The sequence below is a fragment of the Myotis lucifugus genome, unplaced genomic scaffold (assembly GCF_000147115.1).
Source record: "Myotis lucifugus unplaced genomic scaffold, Myoluc2.0 scaffold_94, whole genome shotgun sequence".
NCBI classification, from domain to species: Eukaryota; Metazoa; Chordata; class Mammalia; order Chiroptera; family Vespertilionidae; genus Myotis; species Myotis lucifugus.
The window spans coordinates 1426771-1445635 of NW_005871142.1; positions in this window are offsets into that span (position 1 = coordinate 1426771).

Here is an 18865-nt window from a genome sequence, read left to right on the forward strand (position 1 = left end):
TAGGTGCAGGCACCATGACACGTTCAATGAGAGTTGAGGATGAAGAAGACAAACTCTACCCTTTGGATGAATTTGGGTGGTAGTTCCAGATGAAAGGCGAACCTGTAAAAGAAAATAGGCTGTCTGTGAGTAGGGGGGTTGAAGGAATTCAGAGAGCTCTCTGGGCTCAGATGGCACAATGCATTTCCCTGGAGAAGTGGAATATATTGCCAGTCTCCCTGCTTCTGCAGGAGGAATGAGGGACTTGGACAGGGGCAGTGGCTTTGCCTTGAGCCTTGGTAGGTTTCAGGGAAAGCTATCAGTCACAAATGTCCTTCCTTATGTGGCAAAAACACTTCACATTTAGAAGTACCTCTCTCCACAGGCCTGAAAGCAATTTGTAAACAGAACAGAATGTATCTCATTACTGCTCCCTACCCAGCCTCCCACCCCACTGTGACTGGTAGCTGGGGGGAGAGCCAGAGGACCCTGCTGTGACTGAAGACAGCAGCTGGAAGCTTCCCCAGAAGTAACTTGGAGCTCAGAGTCAGAAAACTGGGTTTACACATGGGTTGTTCCTTGAATTCTTCAAAGCTGCTCCTGAAATCCCTCCCTAGATAGGCAGGCAGTGAAAGCGAGCCTCGCTTACCCTGGGACCCTTGATCTGCTTCCTGAAGAGAGGGGGATCCAGCCCAGCACCAGGTCCCACCTTCTGCCTTCAGAGAGGCCATTGCATTTTCTTTGCCCTAGAAGCTGGAATTGATGACTAAGAAAAGCTGGGATTTTTAATATTCTCATCGAGGATAGCCCTCCTAGATCCCTGCAGTTTTGCTGAGACCCCTGACTTTGCCCTTGACAAGAATCCTGGGTGTGTGTGTGGGGGAAGGGCCAAACAGGACCTGGTGGGTGGACTGCATGTCAGAGCTGGGTGTGCCTCCGGGTCTGGGGACAGGCCAAAGTGATGCCCAGGCATCCAGCTCTCCTGACCACAAGCCCTGCACTGATTGCAGTCATTTGGAACTTGCCCTAGTTTTTCTGATATTAGCACATTGCTCTTCACTAAGTATTCTTCTTCACACCATTTATATAGAAGCATCTGCAAATATGTGGAGTGCCCTTGGTGATTCCTGCAGAATCTCTGAGTGCTGGGGTTAAGTGAGGTGAGCCTTGGGCAGAAGGTACAGAAACATGTCTGTTGTGTGGAATTAAATGGAAATTCTTCTCTCTCTCTCTCTCTCTCTCTCTCTCTCTCTCGCTCTCGCTCTTGCTCTCGCTCTCACTCTCTCTGGCATCTTCTCCTAGCCTGCCCAATCCTACCCATCATTCAAGGCCCCAGTTAAGTTCTACATATTCTAGAAAGCCCTCTTTGATAATGTTTTTGCAGTTGTTCTTTATTTTACTTATTTTTATTGAGGCAAAATTCACATCATGTAAAATTAGTCATTTTAAAGTGAAAAACTTAGTGGCATTTAATATCTTCACAGCGTTTGCAATTACCACCTCTATTTAGTTCCAAAACATGTTCATCACCTCTAAGGAAGCCCTGTACCTTTAAGCAGGGATTCTCCACTGTCTCCCTTCCCCCATCCCAGCCCAGCAACCACCAATCTAATTTCTGCCTCTGGATTTGCCTGTTCTGGCTATCTCTCTATATAAAAGCCCAATATGCAGTGTCTAGGGGTTCGACCGACCGGGATTGCTCACTATGACGTGCACTGACCACCAGGGGATGGCACAGAATGAAGGAAGGCCCCAGCCGGCAGCCGGTAGCCGCTAAGGACCCTACCTGTGCATGAATTTCCTGCACTGGGCCTCTAGTTTGGTATAAATGGAATCATACAATGTAGGACTTTTTGTGCTTAGCTTGTTTCAGTTAGCACGTTTTCTAGGTTCATCCATGTTGTCTCATGTATCAGTAGTTTATTCCTTTCTGTGGTTGAATAACAATATTCCATCATATGTACAGGAGGTCTTCATACATGTATAGCACAATTAATCACATCTGAAAAGTCCTTTTTGCTATGTAAGGTAACAGATTCATAAGTTCCAGAGTTTAGGTTGTACATACCTTTGAGGAGACTATTATTCTGCCTACCACAATCGTGTTACCTCATAAGATTATTTTGAAGATAAAAATGAGGTATTCCACACAGAGCACAGGTACTCAATGATATTACACATAACAGCTGCTCCTGCCAAGGGTGGCTGTGCCTTTGGTTACTCTGGCCAAACACTTTTAGATTTAGTACCTTAAACATAGTGCTTGCTCAGTAGGCACCTGGAAACTGCATGTGTTTGATGTCTAAAGTCTCAGTGATGTCTCCTAAGAAAGGGCTGTCTTTTGACAGTCAGTACAAGTCACTCATCAAATTGGCTGTACCATTGATGATGGTCAGATCCTCTCTGGGATTCCACCTAATTCAGGTCCATTTCTTTGGGGATAACAAATTTGAGTTGTAAATCTCTGGTCTATACCAAGTATCTTACATGTTCCTATTGTCTCTGAACTATAAAATCAAAAGTTCTGGGTTGAAAAGGCACATTTGATAAAGGACTGTTATCCAAAATACACAAAGAACTATTAAAACTCCCCAATGAGAAAACAAACAACCTGATTAAAAATGAGCCAAAGACACCTCACCGAGATGTACTGGAGGCATCTAAGCATATGGAAAGATGCCCCACACCACATGTCATCAGGGAAATGCAAATTCAAACAACAAGGTTATCACCACTATACATCTATTAGAATGGCCAGTCTAGAACACTGACAACACCAAATGATGAGGATGTGGAGCAACAGGAACTTTCATTAATTCCTGGTGGGAATGTAAAATGGTACAGCCAATTTGGCAGACAGTTTGGCAGGGCTTTTTTTTTAAATAAAACTAAATGTGCTCTTATGAGCCAGAAATCTCATTCTTTGGTATTTACCCCCAAAGAATTGGAAACTTATGTTGACACAAAAACCTGCACAAGGATGTTTATAGCACTTTAGTCATAATTGCTAAAACTTGAAAGCAACCAAGATGCATTTTAGTAGGTGAGTGGATAAGTAAACTGTGGAACATCCCCTAAAATGGAATATCATTCAGCACTAAAATAAATAAGCTATTAAGCCATGGGAAGACATGGAAGAAGCTTACATTTTACTAAGTAAAAGAAGCCAATCTGAAAAGGTTTACATACTATATGAATCCAACTACATGCCATTCTGGAAAAGGCAAAACTGTGGAGACAGTAAAAGGATCAGAGGTGCCAAGGATTATGGGGAGGGATGAACAGGCAAAACACAGAGGGTTTTGGGGGAAGTGAAAATACTCTTTATGGTACCATAATGATGGATACAGGTCATTGTACATTCTAAATGCACAGAATGTAAAACTCCAAGAGTGAACCCCAGTGTAAACTATGGACTTTGAGTGATAATGAAGAGTCAGTGTAGGTTCATCCTTATATCACTCTGGTGGGGCTTTTGATAATGTGGGAGTCTGTGCATGTGTGGGGGCAAATCTTTGTAGTTTCCTCTCCACTTTTCCATGAGCATAAAACTACTCCACAAACATACAATCTTAAAAACATTTCTGGGTGCCTAGGAAGATATTGTGAAGCTCAAGAACCCAAGGTTGGAGGATAGCTCCATGAAAAGGGAAGCAAGTCTGAAACATGTGTTGAATGATCAAAGTTCCAGAACTGCTGTCCCTACTTGACTTTTAATCCTAAAGATAATTCTACTTATAAGAGAGGTTCTACTAGGCAATGGCACAGGGAGGATCCCTAGAACTGGGAAATGGGCCAGAGGATGAAGAAAGAATGGGGACAAGGACCTTCAGACAACATGACGCCTGTGTGCAGTCACTTAGTCACTTTGGAGAGGAACATGTTGCTGTTGCCCTTGTCAGGCAGCCTTGCTAATTGTGTTGCTCTAGCAGCCCCCGTTGGGAGATGTACAGCTGCTCTCAGACCTCATGGCAGGAGCAGAGATTCCTTCCCTGTGTGTCATTTAGGGGCCTGTGAATGGAGGCCAGATCCCTGCAGGAGGCAGCTGTGGGTGGGGCTGGGGAATGGAAGGTTTGGCCCTAGTGAAGTAACTCAAGTTCCTTGATTTCCCCCCACTGGCCTTGGCCACCCCATTTGAAAAAGGTGGGTGGATTGAAGATCTTGCACAAGTCCTAGCACCTGGGATTCTATAATTGGGTAAAGAGTTATGCCAAAGAATTTTTAAACAAATGCTTCTCAGAGGACTTATGTGACCATCATATGAACAGAATGTAACTCTTGGATTTTGACTCAGTCCAGGGAATTGTCTGGGTCTGTCCTGCCCACTTATGTTTACTTCTTTGCAACACTTAGCCAGGCCTTGGCTCTTTTGAGTTCTGCCTTTTGTCCACACCCTAGTTTTACCGTGACCAACCGACCCCGCAGGGCTGTAAGAGCTCCAAATTTCCTAGGGTGGAGGAGAGAGATGCACACACTTAAGGTTCCTCAAGAAACCAAAAGTAAAGGGGCTTTTCTTGGCCATTGTGGTTGTGGGAAAAAGGAGCAGAGGCTGAAGCAGGATGTTAGTAGCCTCTCCCAGGAGAAGCACCCCCTCAGACCAGGGGACATGGAAACCAGGGTTCTGTGAAGTGACCCTGGAGTGTAGGACCTACAGGGAAGAGTCAACCCTTCGGACACTTCATGGGGCTTCTGAACTTGGAAGGGAAGCTGAAGAGTTTTAGGGTGGAATGGATCTTTCTAATAGTTGGACTGATACGATACTGCAAAGACAAAAATGTCAATCACATGGGATGTGGCCCCACCAAGACCCAGTGGGGGAGAAGGGAGAAGTCAGAAGGATGGAAGAATGTCGAAAAGGGCTGGATGAGCAGAGGTCCAGGGGTGAGAACAAACTCGGTGTGCTTGGGAAGCAGCCGAGTGTTTCTGGAATGTGGAGTGAAGGCTCGGGGATGATGAGTTATGCTAGAGAGGTAGGCAGGAGCAGGCTGGGAAGGGCCTTGTGGACTAGGTCAGCTGCTGAAACTGGACCTTGTGGGTGTGTGGGTGTGGGCGCTTTGAAGGGTATGAGACAGGGACACGCCAGTTTCACAGAGGCTTCACCAGCCCTTATTTTTTGTCATCAAGTGCATATTCTTTCTGTTTCCTTGTTTTCATGGCAGCCACAGGCTCTTCACTCAAGGAATTGTCACTTCAAGCTGAGAACAAGCAGAACAACAAATTCTCAAGAAAAATCTGCCATTTTCCAAAGTGTTGTTTGCAGAGTGGGAGGAAAGAAACTTGATGCAGGCTATTTGGGAATTTGGGGACACACAGGGGAATCTGCATGTTGCTGTGGGGCACTAGGGTGTCCTCTTGATGCTTAATTACACCTGCTTGTTTTCCTGGAAAACACCAAGGTCACAGCACGTTTGCAGCTGGCACGTCTCGGGATATATCTGAAGAAGCCGTTCCCCTTCCCTAAATGGTAGCCCTCCAAAGCAAAGTGCATGCCATTGAGATCTAAACGTGACTTTGGGAAAAGCAACTAGAATGAAAGGGAGAAAACCCTCTTTCTCAGTCTTGCTGGACATGGGAGGTGTGGCTGAGACGGAATCTGTACTGGTGCCTGGAGCTCAACGTGTGAGAACACATACCGGTCAGATCAGTGGCTATGAGGGGAAGACCACCGTGTATGGTCAGGAGACTTCTAATTCAGTCCGTTTGTCTATGACTAGCTGTGTGACCTTGGGCGTCCCATGCCCTTTCTCGGTATCGTTGTTCCCACTTGAAAAATGAGACCTTGACCTAGGTGTTATCCCCTTGACCAATGTGCTGCATATAGTCACTGGAAGGGTTCTTTGTCCAAGTCTGAGTCCTTCCATTCATTTTATCTTAAACACTTTGTGATGGTGTTTATTATTTATAACCAGCTATTTCCAAAGAGGATTTGAGTCAGCTTACAATAAGATGTGGTCACAATGGAATCATTAAAAGGCAATTAATGATCAAGTGCCATTTGATAGGCAGAGGTGATGGGGTGAAAAGTATACCAGGAAGCTAGGATGAAAATAATTTTTTCAAGTAAGTACTAAAGGAGGGCTCTGGGCACCTTGGCTGCCAAAGAGAAGGAATGCTCCATTCCATGCCTAGAAGGAGCCCTTTGTGATCAGAGCTAGGTGCTCCTGGCTCCTATGTAGGAGGTGCAGTGACCATTTGCAGATACAAATCATCCACAGCAACTCCATACAGATGCAAGCGACCCCACACTTACATGTGGTTGGGTTTATTTTCCTTCTCTCAGAGATTCCCATTTCCTGTGGCAGAAATGAACAGATGTGTCTCCAAAACTGATGAAGGTGGACACATTTGAGGTTTGCATTGAGCATTTTCTAGGAAGTGGGAGAAACAAGCAGGGCCTGCTCGCTGTGGTGGTGGGTGTGAAGCTTGATCCCCGCTTCCCCAGGTGCCAGCCTTGCCTGTGGGCCCTGGAGCACCCACTCAGCTCTGCTACCTGACACCCAGCAGCCCGAAGGCGGTCCTCTCCCCTCCCCTGAGCAGCCACCTCCCCAGCCTCTCTAGGGACCCAGTGCCAGGCTTCTGAACAACTCTTTTCTCCTACTGACCTAGAAAAACCTTCTGAGGGGCTTTTCTACTTTGAAGCAAGCTGAGAAGATGTCACATACTGAGCAGATATTCCGCACAGCAACCTGTTGAAACCAGGGGAAATGAGAAAGCTTGAAAAGGAGCAAGTTTTATGTTCTGCAGCTGCCGCATTAGAAATACACGTCTGCTGCCTGAACAGTGGCAGAGACAGCAAACTGTCCTTCAAACGCCTGCGACTCTGACTCTGCATAAATTCAGGAGCTGCTCTGGGAACTGAGGGCTCCAAGACAGCCTCTTTTCCCACCACATTCGAGAGGAGCTCACAGGAAGGATAGCATAAGATCCGTGGGCATTCAGACACCAGCAGAATTTAACTCGAGCATAGTGGGAGCATTATGTGTGTGGATAATGCTAAATTAAGAGCTCTGAGCATTGGCTTTACCATGGAACCTGCAAAGCTGAAAGATTCCTTTCAATCTAATGAGGCTGCACACAGGATAGAGGCTCAGCTGAGAGGCCACTCTCAGCAGACAGCTGGGTGGGGCTGGATCTTGGTGCAGTCCCAACTGAAAAGCCCAAGAACTCAAATCCTATAGCACCTTCCTTGGTATTCCTCCTGATATCCTTCTGTTTACGGAAGTCATTTCCTGACCCCATCATTCATTTCTTTTCTGTCTATACTAACTCTGACTCATGTTCTCTTCTTGTTTTTTCCTTGAAACTCCCCTTGACTACTCAAACCAGCAGTAATGATCGGATTGTAAGCTCAGGGAAGCTCAAGGCTGGTGGGGCCCTAGAAAACACTTCACTTTCCCTCTTTTTCACTGGAAGGGATTCCTTACAAAGTAGTCCTCCAACTTTTGCTCAAACACTGCCAGTGATGAGAAGCTCTTATGTAGGTTATTACTCGGGAACTTTGTGCTCTGGGACCAGAGTTAGGTCTGAAATCCGCTCTGCCACTTACTAATTGGTTGTTCTTTGGCCGTTTCTGCAACCTTTCTGCATCTAAGTGTCTTCATCTCTAAAGTGGAGTTAACAGTAGTAGCTAATTGACAGGGTTGTTGGCCAACCCTAGAATTTTTACCAAGGTTGTATTTTTGGGAGGCTAGCATTTTTAAAATATACTTTTCGGGAGATCGTGTCTTTTCATTCTTAAAGAAAACAAGGTTTGTAGATGCCTAAATTGTGAAATAAAGCCAGCAAATCTACCTAGACATTTACACAGACACATGTTCCATTCCAGAGAGTTGATGTCCGGTATACTCATTTGCTAAGGCTGCTGTGACAAAGTACCACAAGCTGGGAGGCTTGAACAACAAATATTTATTGTCTTGGTAGGACTGGTTCCTCCCGAGGGCTGTGTGGGAAGGACCTGTTCAGGGTCTTCCTCCTCTGCTTGTAGATGGTCATCTTCTCCCTGTCTCTATATAGTCTCCCCCCTACATGCCTTTCTCTCTGTGTCCAAATTTCCTCTTTATAGGGACATTAGTCATATTGGATTAGGATCCACCCTAATAATGTCATTTTAACTTGATTACCTCTATAAAGACTTCATCTCCAAATAACGTCATATTCTGAGTTACTAGAGGTTAGGGCTCCAATATATCTTTTTTTGGGGGGGCACAATTCACCCCCATAACATTGAGTAATGGACAAGGTATCAAGTTGGGTGTCCAGGGGGCTTGGATTGGGCCCCAGTTCTATCAATGACTGGTTGCATGATGCTGGCTGAGTCTCTGGAGCTGCATTTCCCTGCTGTGACGTGGGTAGGTTGACATGACTCTTCTAGCCCTAGAGTTCTATGGTTTGGGTAGTCCATTTGTTTTGGCAATAAACTGACAGGAATTCCAAGGGAAGATGCTAAGTGTGGGGCTCAGAGAGTGGGGGAAACAGCTGTTTCTGAGTGGGGAGTCTTGTGCTGTGCAGTTGCCCTCAGATCACACCATCTGGGTTGCAAGAAGTGGACAGCATGGCTCTAAAAGAATCCTTTCTCCCTCTAACATTTTCTTTACAATCCTGTTGCTTGGGGAATGGCCCTATTTTAGCTACAGTGCTATATTTTGCAGGCCTTAAAAGCTCCATAAAGTAATGATTTGGGGTGAGGTAGCTGAGGAATTCAGTGACTTTAAGAGCATATTTGTAGTATTTCATAAAAATAAATCAACTTTTACCTTTTATGGGAATAAAATATTTTCAACTGGGAGAGTTGTTTTTTCCCCCCTCTCTACTCTAATTCTTGGAATAGTCTTACAAAAATGGTACCCAATAGAGTCCTTTGCGCATTTCTGCCTTTTGACATACTGTTGAAGTTATTTTAGGATAGTTTCACTCGGGTAGGTGATGGTGTTAAAATGTTGATACATTTCAGCAGAACACTGAAGCCATCAATATATAATTTCATGACTATTAATTCTCATTTCAATAGGAAAGAAACTTTATAATCACTCATTATTTAACCCTGACTGCAAACTTTGCAGGAAAGAAGAGGAGACATTGATAGATCTGCACAGCTATGAGATGGGCCGTTGTGATATCTCCCCACTGAAGGGTAGAGTGAAAGGGAAACGGCAAACCCCTCCACCACCACGCAGCCTGGTCCTGGGCGCACACCAGGATTTTTATTAAAGGAAAGGGAGGCGGATACTTTTTGCCTGATGCCTATTCAGGAACAAGTTCAGAGTTGTTGATGTTTGTCAAATGTAACTAGGAGATCCTGACTTAAAACAGATGTACCCTAGGTCCACTCTCATTTTGATGCAATTACTGATGCAGTGATGTGTTTGCCAAAGTTTTCTCTTGGAGAAAGTAACTACCCGTTGGGATTGGGAGTAGGGCGTCTTCCAATGGAGGGAAGCTCCCTCACAGATTCCTACCGCGACTGAGGAAGGAATGAGGGCCACAGCCCAAGGTCTCCAAGTGACTTGGCCAGACACTGCCATTTTGTCACATATTTCAATAGGAACAACGTGGCTAGCTGCCCCCTCCCAAATGAGGTGGAGGAGAGAGTACTCTGCAAAGCTGGGCACTGCAGGGAGCTGTCAGCAAATGGTGTCTTCCATCATCCAGAAGCTCACAGCTTGGCCTGGCCCTTGAGGTGGTGAGACCTTTTGATTGTATCTGGACATTTCACTTTCTTCCTTTGTGGAGAAGTTGCCAATGGTGTTGCCTTGAGGCTGGTCAAGGTGACTTGCGGAGGAGGGGCCCAGGGCTCAGGTCCACTCAGAGCAGCAGGGACCTCTGCCCCTGCTGATGGAGAACCTGGTGAGCCTGGGGCAACATCCTAAAATCCAGGCCAAGTTACCGCAGACTCATTCTGCCTCTCATTGCAGCTTGAAGAGTCACTGATGGATGTATCATGGAAACTTCTGGAAAATATTTAGATCAGGGGAACGGATTTTGTGTGTACTCTGAAATTTTTTTAGTAAGTGAAGCATTACAATCATAGTTCTGAGAACCTTTAATAATAACAGAATTTCCTTGTTTTGTGTCTATAATCAGGGAATTCCTAAGAATGGGGGTTTAGTTATAAAATGCTTCTGTGTGTGGAGGGGAACTGGGCTGGTCCATGGCTCTACCTGACCAGGCTCCTTTGGGAGCAAGTATGAATCAGGTTTCAGAACTCTTGCCTGGATTCGGGTTGAGATAATGCTGTCATTTCTTTAGAGGGCAGGGATTGATTATTCTCCCATTGTTCTGCCACCCGTGCCTTTTCTCTCTGAGAGCGAACCGAGCCCAAGACGCTCCCTCCGCCTCCCTCCTGTCTTCCACTAAGCTCCCCATTCATCAAGGCCTTTTGTGGTCCTTAGTTGCTCACTGAATAAATGTCTATTCCTCTCTGAAAGCAGCCAGCCCTCTTTAGCTGTCAATTGCTCCTCTTCTCACCCCTTCCCCCTCCTCCCCGCCCCCCGGCCAATCACTATCACGGTCTCTGTTCTTTGGATGCCGAGTCCCCAGACAGGAAACCTAAGGGAATAGGAAGATTTGGGGGCTTCAGCTCTTGAGAGGTTCTATCTTAACACAAGAAAAAGCTGGATTAGCATCCAAGAACCTTCCTCTGAGGGGCCAGTCCTCTGTGCCCAGCCGCCCTCTGGGCAATGCTGCAATTGGCTACACCCTGTCAGGACCGCACTGCATCTCACTGAGTCCAATTAGGTCATCCAGCCGTGTTCCCTGTGGGTCCACATGTGCCAGGCCTTGGGCAGCGTGGCCGTGAACCTGCTGTCTTTCCTATTCTGGGACTTGGGCCTCTTGAAAAGACAAGATGCCCACAGGGAAAGCTGCATTACCTAAGAACTGGGATTGGCTGGCGCCTGCCACAATTCCTTCACAGCAAGGAGCCCATCGCTGTTTTGATGAATAATTAAATGAATCAAGTGCCACATGGTTACTAGGAGGAATGTCCAGGAGGGAAAGTGCTCCAAGATCCGGGAAGTCAAGGAGGATTTTTGGAGAAGCTCAGGTAGCCCTGTGGGACCTGCAGGAGTTGCCTGAGTGGAGAAGAGGAGGGGCACTTTCTGGAAAGGTTGACCCTATGGCTGGGAGGCTCAGGGCAGAAGAGAAATGGAGCTGAAGATATAGATATCTTAATTTTTTTAAACTTTTCTTTTCCTCATTTTACTCTTTCCAACCCATTTTTACTATTGTCCCCCTCCCACCCACTGTCTCTGATTTCCCCCTCATATTACATTTTTTTAAAAACACTGGCTGGGGAAGTGCTGCATTTTAAAGCCTCTCTCGCCTGCCAAGTTGTGCTCCCACGTCCTCTAAGCTCCACATGCAGCCAGAATAACTTTAGGAGGAAGCTCATTAATAATGTGCATGGTGAATCACAGCCCCTGCAGGAGGCCTGGACAGGGGGCCTGCCCTGTCACAGAGCTTTCAGAAATGGCAGCTCACAAACAGAGCGCCCGCCCCAGTCCCCGAGGCCTGCAGGCTGCAGCTCTCCACATGTGAGCGCTGGGGGGAAGTGTCTTTGGTGAAATTTCCCCATCGTGTGGGGCTTCAATTGGAGGAGTTTGTTCTCCTTAAATAGAGTTGCTTACTCGCCCAGCATCTTCGCTGCATCTACCTGGATAGTCTCCGTTGGGGGAGGGGGATTTCCAACCGCATGTCACTTAGCATGAGTGCGCCCATTAGTTATAATTAAACAGGCTGCTGCGATGATTACAAATACATTTAGCACTGAAAGGATGGTGCAGAAATGCAGCCATATTATTGGTCTTCCGATGACAAATCAACCAGGCTTTGCAGCAGGCTCAGGGGACAGGTGGTCTCCCTGGACGGATGCCCTCATAGGTCAAAGGGCTGTGCTTCTGGGAGCAGAGTCTATTTCAGGAACCATCTCTGAGCCCTGGGACCCTGGGACCCTGGGACCCTGGGAGCTTCTTCTTACTTTTGCCAACATCTGTGAAGGATTCTGAATGCATTTGCACCATCCCTCTGGTTTCCTGCTGGAGGTGAAGATGCCGCTGTTCACAGCAGGCTTCCCCTGTGAGCAGCCACCACTCGTGTCTGTCTGGGCCCCTGCAGGATCTGGGGGAAGCTTGGAGCCCAGGTCAACATCTCACCCCATAAGCTGGAAACTTTTGGTGGTCTCCTGAGACAGTGCCATAGGGTGAAGCCAGTCCTGCCTGCACTTGTAGTTACTGTATCATGGCCATCAGCCTTGCTGTGTTCTTTTACGTGCTATTGTGTATTTGGTGTCCCCTAGACCCGTGGTCAGCAAACTGTGGCTTGCGAGCCACATTCGGCTCTTTGGCCCCTTGAGTGTGGCTCTTCCACAAAATACGACGTGCGGGCGCACGTACAGTGCAATTGAAACTTCGTGGCCCATGTGCAGAAGTCGGTTTTCGGCCTGGGCAAGTCTATTTTGAAGAAGTACTGTTGATATTTGGCTGTTGACTAATGAGTTTGCCGACCACTGACCTAGACCCTACGTAAGCAGTGTTTTACTAGACTTCTTACATAGGGACATGGAATTGGGGGGGAAAGAAGGAGTATCAAAACCAAAACATAAAATAAATTGGGAGAGGAATGATGAATGATCAGTGGGTTTCCTGAGGACTTATTTATTAAATACTTATTTATTAAAGAGTCGACACATTGGGACCATGTGCTGGTTATTCCGCTGGTTCTTTGCATGATGGTAGCATCATGTGATGGCCCAGAGCATGGCCTCAGCACTTGATTGCCTGGCTTTGAATCTTTGCCTTGCTGTCAATTAGCTGGGTGATCTCAGGCAAGTAGCTTAACTTCCCTGTGCCTTAGATTCCCCGTTTATACCTGTCTCAGAGAACTGTGTGACAATTGAGCTAATTTATGTAAAGTGTGTGGAGTAGGATCTGTGTCTTGTGAAGGTTACTTTGTTCTGTCACCTCAGGATTTTCCTACCTTTAGTCATTATTAGTTTCACAATTTTGCAATAATCATGCACCCATGTATTTACTTAATATTTAAAGACTTTGTAAAACTTTAAAAAATTATGACTATAACATATTGAAAAGTGCACAAAGCATCAATGTACCAATTGACAAATTATCATGAGCCCTGGCTGGTGTGGCTCAATTGGGTGCTGTCCCATGCACTGAAAGGTTGCCAGTTCGATTCCCCATTAGGGCACATGCCCAGGTTGTGGGGCATGCAGGAGGCAGCCAATTGATGTTTCGTTTTCACATTGATGTTTCTATCTATCTATCTATCTATCTATCTACCCCTTCCTATCTTTCTCTAAAAAATCAATAAAAATATTAAAAAATAAAATAAAATAAATTATTACAAAATGTCAATAAACAGATCAGAGTCAGGACCTCAGAAACCCATCTCATGGTGCCCTATTGCCTCTCTGGGGGTCACCCAACTCTGATTCTCACATTCTGTTGCTTAGTTTGCCTTTGTTGGCTCAGTATATATATATATGGGATCATGCATTGTGCATTTGTGTGTGTGTGTGTGTGTGTGTGTGTGTGTCTGACTTCTATAAATTAATGTTATGTTTCAGAGGATACCTCTATTGTTACATAAAGCAGAAAGTTGTTCATTTTCACGGCTGTGTAGTATTTCATTGCATGATTTGTATTGTTTCCAGTGTTTTGCTGTTATGACTAATGTTCGTATGAGCATTTTTGTACATACTTATTAAAGCACGTTTATGCTTTTGTACATACTTATTAAAGCACGTTTATGCTGATTATATATTTAGGAGTGTAATTGCTGGGAAAGGAGATGTGGGTATGTTCAAGTACAATCCCAACTCTGGAAGTTTCCATTGCCCTCCATTTTTGCTGACTCTTAGTGTTACCATTGCTTTCATTTAGCCATCCTAGGTATTATGTAGTGATACTTTATTCTGGTCCCAATTTGCATTTCCCCGATTACCAATGAGATTAAACATCATTTCATATTATTCTATTTAAATATCTTCTTTTGTGAATGCCTGCTCAAGTTATTTTAAAAATATATTTTTAATCTTTTTATTAATTTTTATTATTTTTTTATATATTCTGGATATAAGCCATTTGTTCGTAAATGTGCTACACATACCTTTCTCGCTCTGTGTAAACTTAGTTAAACTTTAGATTTACCTTAAACAGTAATGTTTGTTAAATTGAGTTTGGTGTTATTTTGTTCTAAAATATATAAACCTATATTAGAGGTTTTCCCTTCTTCCAACTAAAATGATTTCTTATAGGTACAAGCCACTGATGGTATGCCTTATCACCCTTGGGGACACACTCCATTATCGAGCTCAGTCCTCACAAAGAACCAATTTGGTGGGTACCATTGTTATCCCTGTTTTCTAGGTTTGGCATTGGAGGCACTGAGAAGTTTCATAACTTACCCAAAGACACACAGTTGAGATGAGGATCTGTGCTCAGAGCTCAGGTGTCTCCATAGTGCTGGTCCCGGGCTATTTTATCATCAGTTGTACACTGTCCCTCCCTGAGAGGACCTCTGCATCCCACACAGCCATGCATGTGGTGAATGAAGCCCACAGAAGCCACTGGGGGGATGGAAGGATGAGGGGATGAATGAATGGATGGAGGGTTAGGGTCATGTTTCTCACAAAGGCTCTCAGGCCAGGCCCTGGGTGTATGAAGCCTGGACTGTGACCCCACAGTAGCTCTGCCGTGGCCTTTCTCTCCTTAGTGGCCTTCGGGTGTAGAGAGATGAGATGGAGATGGAGCTGAGGTGAGGGAATGACAGTCCCAGCCCTGGCTTTGTTGGGAGAGGTGTGATCCGCCCATCAAGGCAACGGTTGGTTTAGGAACCCTTGCTTTCAGGGGAAGTGAACGATAGAGATTTGCCTGCTCCATTGTCAAACCACCTCTGAATAAACATCAGGAACAAGGTAGGGATGTGGGCTTCGAGGATTAACTCCCATGTTTTGAGACTCACTATGTTTTTCAAGCTGGATTGATCTTGGTGACATTGGTTAACATAACCATACAGGTTTCCAGTGTACACCTCTATAACACATCATCTGGACACTACTTTGTGTGCTCACCACCCAAATTCAAGTCTCCTTCCATCACCCTTTATCCCCACTCTGCCCTTTTCCACCTCCCACTCCCCTTTTCCTCTGACAATCACCATACTGTTCTCTGTGTCTGTTTTTTGTTTGTTTATTTTGTTTTGTTTTTCTTAATCGCTTCACCTTTTTTACCCAGCCCCCCCCCCCCCGCCTCTCCTCCCTCTGACAGCTGTCAGTCTGTTCTCTGTATCTATGAGTCTGTTTCTTTTTGTTTTGAATTGGATTGTGTCTACAGAATACTGAGGAGGACCCCTGCAATGAGATGGGATGGAGTGACGATGAACGTCACTGCTCCTGGCTGTACCTTTTTCTTGAGGTATTTGTTGAAACTTTGTTCTTAATCAGTAGCCACCTTTCTCCGCCCTGAGTGCTGGTGATAGCTGCGCTGGGCTCTCTGTGAGCCCCTGGGAGAGCGCCTGTTGTATTTAATAAATTGCATTGATTTATTGCCTTTATTGACCGGCCGGAGCACTCTGTATTATCAGAGGTGATCGCCTTCTTAGGGAAACGTGGAAGGTCTCTTCATTAGCATCCATTTTTCTATGAGGCTTTGGAGGGTGAAAAGCCGAGATGCACGGGGCTCATCCTGGTGATGTATCGAACGCCATCAGGGTGAACAATGGCTTCAGTATAAATCAGGTGGGAGGAAGGAACGGAGACCATTTGCCACAGGCTCGCGGAGTGTTGGTGATGAAATAAGCAGGCGACTTTTCTTTCTCCCGGGGATGACAAGCTCCTCTCTTAATTTTCCACGAGGGAGTCGCAGCTGCTGAAGCGGCTCTTTCAGGAGCAGCAGACTCCGCAGCCAGATGAGATCATGTCATTCCGGCTCATCCCACCGCGGGCTGTGGTGTGACGGCAGGTACATCCCTCCCGCTTTGGCCTGTGTGCTTGCCTGTATCAGTGGTGCCCTGACCCCCACTGTGACGCTTTCCTCTATCCCTCGCTTCCTGTCCCAGGTCCAGCTGGGCCTGAGACCAGCTCTGGGGCCTCCTGCATGAGCCGCCCTGAGAGGCAGGGAGAAGCCCCAGTGAGCCTGAAAGAGATGCTGAGAACCGAAGGGGCATTGATCCTAGCCAATTCCGTCTCCTTCCCTGGTCCTGCCATACGCAGTGGTTCTCAACCTTCCGGCCCTTTAAATACAGTTCCTCATGTTGTGACCCAACCATAAAGTTATTTTCGTTGCTACTTCATAACTATAATGTTGCTACTGTTATGAATCGTCATGTAAATATCTGATATGCAGGGTGGTCTTAGGCGACCCCTGTGAAAGGGTTGTTCGGCAGCCAAAGGGGTCGCGACCCACAGGTTGAGAACCGCTGTGCCATAGGCTTGTCTCTTTCCCCTGGAGAGGCCTCATGGAGTCTGGTACCTGCCTTCCCTCCCCACAGAGACCTGGAGGCTCCGGAGCCCCATTGCTGGGAGCTTCTGATCCCGACAACGCGGATCCCCCCGCTGTCCTCCCATGTGTGTCTGCTGAGGCTGGGAGCTCCCTGGGTCTCCTCCACCCCGGCCAGGAGCAGTTCCCTCCCTTTGCACACTTAGAGGACCTGCGTTCACCCCAGGGGACCTCAGGCAGCATCTGTGAGGACCGGGGACAGGTCTGAGTGTGCAGCTAGTCCCAAACTTGGGCAGCTTACTTAGTTTCTCTGAGCCCCGGGTTCCTTATTTGCATGATGGAGCTAATAATGCCAAACTCAAAAGATTATAGCGAGGAGCAAACGAGCCGGTGTTTGCCAAGCGCTCGGCGGTGTCTGACACGTAATTCCTGCCCACCCAATGCCAACTACCATTAGTAGCCGAGTTTCTCTACAAGTGCATCAAGTGGGCAGCACTCAAAGCGGTGGCCCACAGGCGCCCGTCCTCCGTGGCCCTGCAGGGAAAACTGTGAGGGGCTGACATTCCCCTGCCCGCAGGGAGCTTATGGCTCAGTGGATGAGGCTGGCGACTCACCAGACCATTAGAGACCAGCGTGAGGGGTCCTATGGGGGTGATGGTGGGGGGCCATTGCTGATCTCAGGAGAAGCATAGAGGAGGGACCTCTATCCAGTCAGAGCTGGTGCCAAATTCCCCAGGCCGGGCAGAGCCTCTAAAAGTTGACTAGATAGGGAGCCCTAAGGAGCCAAGGTCGTGTTGGAAGCCTTCCATGTATAGAAGAACAATCTTTTGTGAAATCCACCCCCAACACTGAACCCGGCCAACCCCGGCAAGCAAATGTAACTCCCATGATGTTACTTTGCCCTCTAAAAACTGTCTGTGATCAACCCGACTTTTCTTGGTGGTCTTGTCCAGTGTCGTCCTTCCCTGCCAGAATGTGCGCCCCGTGCAGGGAATGCTGGGGCTGCCCGCTATATCCACAGCGCTCAGCACAGGGTACCAACTCTTTCATGCTCAACAACATTAATACATGAGCTGGGGTGGAGCAGGCATTGAGATTCGCCACACGCTGTCTTTTAGTAATGCTGTGGTCTTTGCGTATCTCTCTCCTCTCCCCTCCTCCCCACAAGCTGGGACTGAGCTCTCTGGACTGACACGGTGGCAGCCTGAGCTGGTAGTTGCGTCCATTCCAGCAAAGCATCAGCCAGCTCCCCCTCCCAAAGCCGGCACCCCCACCCCCAGTCTCTGGCTGGGGCTCCGTGTTCCTTAAGGCTGCCTGTACTTCTTAGCTGAGAATCAATGCTGCCCTTTTCTTCGGAGGAAATGCTGCCCAGTGATATCACACGCTGAATCGATTAAAAGCAGAACTTTGAACTCCTCTGTTTGGAGAGGTCTCCGTAGAGTGAACCACCCAGTCCTCCCTTAGTGTGCTCCCAGTGCTGCCGCAAGCCCCGTCTGCAGCTCCGAGCGACTCCCACCGCAGGGCCAGGGTACCTTGCATTTTCACAGATTAGCTTGGGCAGGAGCCGTTCCATGTATTTATCTACAATGAGGTCACCTTCTTCAACCCACCCCCTTCGACTTCAGTTTTTAGCTCAGTTCAAACAGAAAGCCCTCCGGATTTGCTCTGCTTTTCCTGTTTGTTTGGACTTTGTTATTTCTTCCAGTGCTCACCATCATTGTACTTTCTCTGCACAGAAAACCCCGCCAGATGGGTGTTTGTATCCATTTCAATCTTCCAGCCCCTCTCCCAGGTGGGAGGCAGAGGTACAGGAGCTGGTCTCTTAGTTCAGAAACGAGGTTTGAAAAAGGAGCGTTCAGGGGGATGACCAAAGTCTGGGCTCTGCGATGGGCAGCTGGGGACTCAGGAGTCCCGAGGGAGACACGTGTGGCCCAGAAAAGCCAGGGAGACTCCATCAAGGGAGTGGAAGTGGCCTTGGGGTGGGGGGAGGAAGAATTTGAAGAGGCAGGGGATAGGAAGGGGAGGGGCAGTGTGGTACAGCACAGAGCTGATGGCGAGCATGTGTGCCCAAGGAGAAGAAAGCGGACACAGTCAAAGGTAGGGGCGGGCAGATTGGGTTAGTGGGATGTCCAGAGAGCGGACAGAGTATGCCAAGTATGATGGCTAATTTCTGTGTCATCCTGGCTAGGTTACGGTGCTTCATTGTTTGGTCAAACACCATTTTAGATGTTGCTGTGATTAGCATTTAAATCAGTAGAATCTGAGTAGAATCAGCCTGCCCCTGTTTCCCGCCTGCTGCCCTGCAAATTCAGAGTCAAGACTGCAACACCAACTTTTACTTATCAGCCTAATGGCCCGACTTACAGATATGGCTCCCCGCCGAACCCCCCCGCTCCCCGCCCCCCAGTCTCATGAGCCAATTTTTAAAAACAAAT